Source organism: Cebus imitator, unplaced genomic scaffold (genome assembly GCF_001604975.1).
Source record: "Cebus imitator isolate Cc_AM_T3 unplaced genomic scaffold, Cebus_imitator-1.0 Scaffold2, whole genome shotgun sequence".
Classification (NCBI taxonomy): Eukaryota; Metazoa; Chordata; class Mammalia; order Primates; family Cebidae; genus Cebus; species Cebus imitator.
The window spans coordinates 14,513,162-14,519,331 of NW_016107317.1; positions in this window are offsets into that span (position 1 = coordinate 14,513,162).

Sequence of the window (6,170 nt, forward strand, 5' to 3'; positions counted from 1 at the left end):
CTCTTGTTGCCCAGGCTGGAGTGCAATGGCACAATCTTGGCTCACTGCAACCTCTGCTTTCCGGGTTCAAGAGATTCTCCTGCCTCAGCCTCCTGAGTAGCTGGGATTACAGGGTGCCTGCCACCATGCCCAGCTAGCTTTTTATATTTTTAGTAGACGCAGGGTTTCACTAAGTTAGCCAGGCTGGTCTTGAACCCCTGACCTTAAGGTGATCCACCTGCCTCAGCCTCCTAAAGTGCTGGGATTACAGGCATGAGCCACTGTGTCTGGCTAGTAATGTAACTTTCAAGCTTAAAAATTAATCCCGTTTATATCCAGGCAGCAGGAAAATTAATTTGTTTTAAATAAATGAAAAAATCCTGGTTAGTAGCAATAACAGAAAACTATTTACAAAGGAAGAAAGAAGCAACTGCCTTACAGTTACGTAAAGAATTAGCAAGAAAGCCTATAGTTGCTTAGTCCATTCTCACATTACTACAAAGAACTGCCAAGACTGGTTAATTTATAAAGGAAAGGTTTAATTGACCCAGTGCGGCATGACTGAGGCCGCCTCAGGAAACACAATCATGGCAGAAGGGGAAACAAACACGTCTTACATGGCAGCAGGCAGAGAGACCGTGTGAAGGAAGCGAAGGGGGAAGATCCCCGTTATAAAACCTTCAGATCTCATGAGAATTCACTCACTATCACAAGAACAGCATGGGGGAAACTGGCCTCATAATCCAATCATTTCCCTCCCTCCACAGGTAGGGATGACAATTCAAGATGAGATTTGGATGAGGACACAGAACCACACCATATTCTGCCCCTGGCCCATCCCAGTTCCTACAAGTAGTTACTAGGTCTAGGTTAACAAGAATTCAAAGTATCTGGTCAGTCACTAAACAAAATTGGGTCTTGAGATAAATACCAAATTTTAAAATGCTGCACCTCATCTATAGGTGAAGCAGAACCTTAACAGCTGAATTTTCCATACTTCTTGGCAGTCACTGGAGAACATTTTGCTGAAGGCCTATGGAAGAATACTGGCAAAAAGTCACTTTCAGCTCTGGTTAAAACAATTCAAAAAAAAAAAAAAGATTCATTTTGTGTGTGATACTCTGCTTTGTATTAAATAGTTCCTGAGTTAAAAATACCAGAAGAGAAAGGAGATGTCATTTGCTATCTAACCCTCTCACTTCAGACACAAATCATGTAGCTTATGAAAAGGGTAGTGAGATTGGAATGGGTACTCGAGACTGCTAGATCTCCATGTATGGCATGGGACCCAGGGCTTTAAATTGCGCTGGAAGTATTGGGTGGACATATTTCAGCAGTGCCCAGAGGATTTTAGGACAATTTATTATTACTTTTTTTTTTTTAACAAGGCTAGTCAAGGCCAGGAACGGTGGCTCATGCCTGTAATCACTTTGGGAAGCCGAGGCTGAGAGACTGCTTGGGGCCAGGAGTTCGAGATCAGCCTGACCAACATGGCGAAACCCCATCACCATGAAAGTACAAAATTAGCTGGGTGTGGTGGCAGGTGCCTGTAATCCCAGCTACAGAGGCTGAGGCAAGATATTTGCTTGAACCCAGGAGGAGGTGGTGGAGGCAGAGGCTGCGGCAGAGCCTGCAGTGAGCCAAGATCGTGCCATTGAACTCCAACCTGGGCGACAGAGCAAGACTCCATCTTTTAAAAAAAAAAAAAAAAAAAAGCGGCTAGTCAAGTGAAGCAGTGGGAGTGGAGAAGGAACAAAGAAATCTGTAACTGGTTGTGATCAATTAGTTGTAAATACCACTGCACTCGGAACAGCCGATTTCAGAACTTTTTTTATTTTTTTGAGACAGTCTCCCTCTGTCGCCCAGGCTGGCAGACAGTGGTGCAATTTCAGCTCAGTGCAACCTCTGCCTCCCGGGTTCAAGCTATTCTCCTGCCTCAGCTTCCTGAGTAGCTGCGATTACAGGCACACACCACCACCCCAGCTAATTTTTCTATTTTTAGTAAAGAGGGGGTTTTGTCATGTTGGCCAGGCTGATCCCAAACTCCTGACCTCAGGTGACAGACCTGCCTCAGCCTCCCAAAGTGTTGGGATTACAGGCGTCAGCCACTGCACCAGGCATCAGAACAATTTTTAGCAGTGTGGGTACATTTTGGTTTCTTGGACTGCTGTTTTCTAATAGACTCGACTACTGCCATGGAAAGAACAATGTTGCTAGATCATCAGATTTTTCAACAGACACCAAGAATCTGAATTTTTGTAGGAATCTCCCAGCTTTTAAATGCTGGCACCAAATTTAAATATTTCTGAAACACTGTTGAGCAAAATAAGCCTGTCATTAGCTAGTCTCCAACCCGAGTTATAAATTCAGTAGTCTGAAGCTGATTCCCTTATCTCTTACAGCTGTCGAGGGAAGTCACAACTAATTCCTGTTTATAGAAAATACATGTGACCTTTAGCCTGCAGTGGCTCAAGCCTGTAATCCCAGCACTTTGAATGGCTGAGGTGGATGGATCACGTGAGGTCAGGAGTTCAAGACCAGCCTGGCCAACAGGATGAACCCTTGTCTATCTCTACTAAAAATACAAAAATTAGCCAGCTATGGTGTCTTGTGCCTATAGTCCGAGCTACTCAGGAGGCTAAGGCAGGAGAATTGCTCGAACCTGGGAGGTAGAGGTTGCAGTGAGCCAAGATTGCGCCACTGCACTCCAGCCTGGGCAACAGAATGAGACTCTGGCACAAATAGATATAGATGGATACACAGATACATAGATACAAACATAGATAAAATACATGTGATCTTTTTGGACACTCAAAGAAGAAAAATCTATTGGGATCCAGAAAATTCCACCAAAAGCCTCATTATCAATTCAATCCTAGTAATGCAATTATGATAAAATCCATTTTAATTAGTCAAATGAGAAAACTGCTAATTGCCTAGTTAGATTCTCCACATTCACCGAAACAGTCTAAAAACAGAAGGCATGCTCCTGTATAGTCACATGGGTTTTCTGTAAACTCCCAAACCATTAGAAAGGCTTCCAGGTAAACTGGGCCAAGGAGAAATGTGAAGAAATAACTGAAATTTTTATCTCTGAGGTCACATTTGGCCAAAGTTATAGAATCATAAACTTTACTGGGGGAACAAGGTTTAATGCTAGCTTTTCCTTTTTTTTTACAATGAGGTCTCACCCTGCCAACTAGGCTGGAGTACAGTGGTGGGATCACTGCAGCGTCAAATTCCTGAGCTCAAGCGATCCTCCCACCTCAGTCTCCCAAGTAGCTGTGACTACAGAGGTATGCCACCATGCATGGCTAAGGGTGGGTTTCAAAATGCTTTGGGTAGAGAATATGGAGGAAAAGTAAGACATTCGGTGTATAAATAGACTTGGCCACAGGATTAGAGCCAATTCATTCTGTTTGAACAGACCTGAGTAGCTGGTCAAGCATTCCCATTTTAGGGATCAACTTCAGCCTCAACTTTTCTTTTTACAAAAGAAATTTCACGTCTCTATAACTATATGCACAAGGTACTGTTATGCCAACTTTCAAAACAACTTGCAACCTACTCTCAAATTATCAGATTCCTGACAATGGTAATAGTACCATTAGGAATACAAACCTTAAACCAGGCATGGTTGCTTATACCTGTAATCCCAGCACTTTGGGAGGCTGAGGCAAGTGGATGGCTTGTGGCCAGGAGTTTGACGCTGCAGTGAGCTATGATCACACCACTATGCTCCAGCCTGGGTGACAGTGAGACCCTATCTCTTCAAAAAAAAAAAAAAAATCTTTTTTTTTTTTTTCAGATGGAGTTTCACTCTTGTTGCCCAGGCTGGAGTGTGATGGCGTCGTCGTCTCAGGTCACTGCAACCTCCGCCTCCCAGGTTCAAGTTATTTACCTGCCTCAGCCTCTCAAGTAGCTAGAATTACAGGCACCCACCACCACACCTCATTTTTCTATTTTTAGTAGAGATAGGTTTTTACCATGTTGGCCAGGCTGGTCTCGAACTCCTGACCTCAAGTGATCCACCCACCTCAGCTTCCTAAAGAGCTGGGATTACAGGTGTGAGCCACCTCGCCCGGCCAAAAGTATGAATCTTAAATGTTAATAATTGTTTTAGCATTTTTCAATAACTGAACCAAGCAACTGCCATTGGGAAAGTCGATTCCTAGTCTGACAGAAATCCATCACAAAGCTGATTTTGCAGAGTAGCTGGTGTGAAGCACATGAACTCCAGGATTCAGATGTGGCTTAGGAGACCCACCTCTCTCATTAGCTCACAGAGGTTAAGAGTTCTGACCATTTCCACTCTGTAAAATGAGAGTGCTAGACCAGCTCAAAGGCTTCCTTCCAGCCTCAGTATTCTGTGGTGACTGGATTGAATTTATTAGGTCAGCAGGAGACTTTTCACTCAGCATAAACTGTCGTCTCTCTTTTCCCTTTCACTTACCAACATGTCTGTCTGGAAAGTATTCCTGAAAGGATAGAACCCTACCCCCACCTAAAGACTGTGGATTATGGAAGTTGGGAACTTTAAAGACGGCCTTTTAAAAATATATATTAATGTTTGGGTCTTGGGGTGGGCAAGAGGTTAAACTAAAGAAAAAGAAGGCTGGGTGCGGTGGCTCATGCCTGTAATCCCAGCAGTTTGGGAGGCTGAGGTGGGTGGATCAGTTGAGGTCAGGAGTTCCAGATCAGCCTGGCCAACATGGTGAAAACCCGTCTCTACTAAAAATACAAAAACTTTTAGTATTTGGTGGCACATGCATGTAATCCTAGCAACTTGGGAGGCTCAGCCAGGAAAACTAATTGAACCTGAGAGGCGGAGGTTGCAGTGAGGTGGGATCACACCGCTGCACTCCTGCCTAGGCGACAGGCTGAGACTCTGTCTCCAAAAAAAGAATCTTGGGGATTGTTATTTCCCTATCAGTGCGTATGCTTCAAATTGGCTTTATTGCCATTAAGTAGACAGTTTGGAGACAATTACAGAGTATGTGGAGGGCAAGATATTTTACTCCACGTTATTTCTCCTCCAGGAGGAAAAGTAGATTTTTTTCCCTACTTCTCAGAGTGCTGCTATGAGCAGCAATCTTAGTCTTGAATCTCTCAACATGTTGTAAGCAAAGCTGAAAAGGTACTATGTTTAATTAATGTTGGTTCCTAAACAGGAGAGTTAAATTACCTGGTTCATTTTACGTCAATAGCTCTTCTCAAACTCCAACATGAGGTCTGGTGCAGCAGCCAAAGAGACTGAGTCCCTGGCTGCGCTGTGGCTTTGGGAGCTGGAAGTCCCCGTTCTACTTGCCCTCAGGAGCTCCTCCTCATCAATATTGCGGAATGGTGTTTTCTAAAATAACTCTAGGCTGGGCGCCGTGGCTCACGCCTGTAATCCCAGTGCTTTGGAAGCCCCTCTCTGGGAGGGGGGAAGATCGCTTGAGCCCAGGAGTTTGAAACCAGCCTGAGTAACATAGCAAGATTCAGATAGTGAAATGATTGAAAAGTTTGGTGCTTCTCAGAATTCTATAAAATATTTAGCATATTAAACCTAAAAGTAAAATATTTTAAATGACATCCAATATAGTATACTAGAGTCTATTCTACAAAAGTAGCAGAATATAAGTGTGTTTTTTGTTTTTTGAGATAGGGTCTCTCTGTTGCCCATGCTGGAGTGCAGTGGCACCATCTGAGCTCACTGCAACCTCCGTCCCCTGGGCTGAAGTGATCCTCCCACCTCAGCCTCCAGGCCCAGCCACCCAGCTGCCTGGCCGATGCTATTCTAATGCTACAGCATTATCACTAAAATTGTCTAAGGTTTTAAAGTTTTTTCCTATTAAAAAACAAACCAACAAACACTTGGCTGGGTGAGGTAGCTTAAGCCTGTAATCCAGCACTTTGGGAGACTGAGACAGGTGGATTGCTTGAGATCAGGAGTTTGAGACCAGCCTTGTCAACATGGCAAAACTCTCTCTCTACAAAAAATACTAAAATTACCCAGGTGTGGTGGCACATGCCTGTGGTCCCTGCTACACAGGCTGAGGTGGGAGGACCGCTTGAGCCTGGTGGAGGTTCCAGTGAGCCGAGATCGTGCAGGTGCGCTCCAGTCTGGACGACAGAGACCGACCCTGCCTCAAGAAAATTCACAAATAAACAAAAAGACCATCAATCTATGGGAGCAGAGCTGAAAAAAC